Raw genomic sequence first — 332 nt, 5'->3', positions numbered from 1 at the left:
AAATGGCAGGGACGGTTTTTGCTATGGGCAATGTGGGCAACCGCCCAGGGCGCAATCTACTTGGGGGCGCACAAGCGCCCTCCAAAAAACAAAAAAAAAAATAAAACAAAAAAAAAAAGATTGCCAGTTTTCTAGACTAATATCACTCATTTCCACGTCAAGTTGGTGCAGTGGGCGCTGAGGCGCCCCTACTATCACGTCAACTTGCTGCTGAGAGTCATGTATACAGGTCGTGTGTGTCAGAAGAAAAGACAAGGGGGGCGTGCGGGGGATCAACTTGCGACTGCAGAGGCTGTGAGCAGGTTGTGAGTCTCAGGAAAAGCAAGGGGGAG

This window comes from Myripristis murdjan, chromosome 2, assembly GCF_902150065.1.
Source record: "Myripristis murdjan chromosome 2, fMyrMur1.1, whole genome shotgun sequence".
Taxonomy (NCBI): Eukaryota; Metazoa; Chordata; class Actinopteri; order Holocentriformes; family Holocentridae; genus Myripristis; species Myripristis murdjan.
This window is presented reverse-complemented; position numbering follows the sequence as displayed.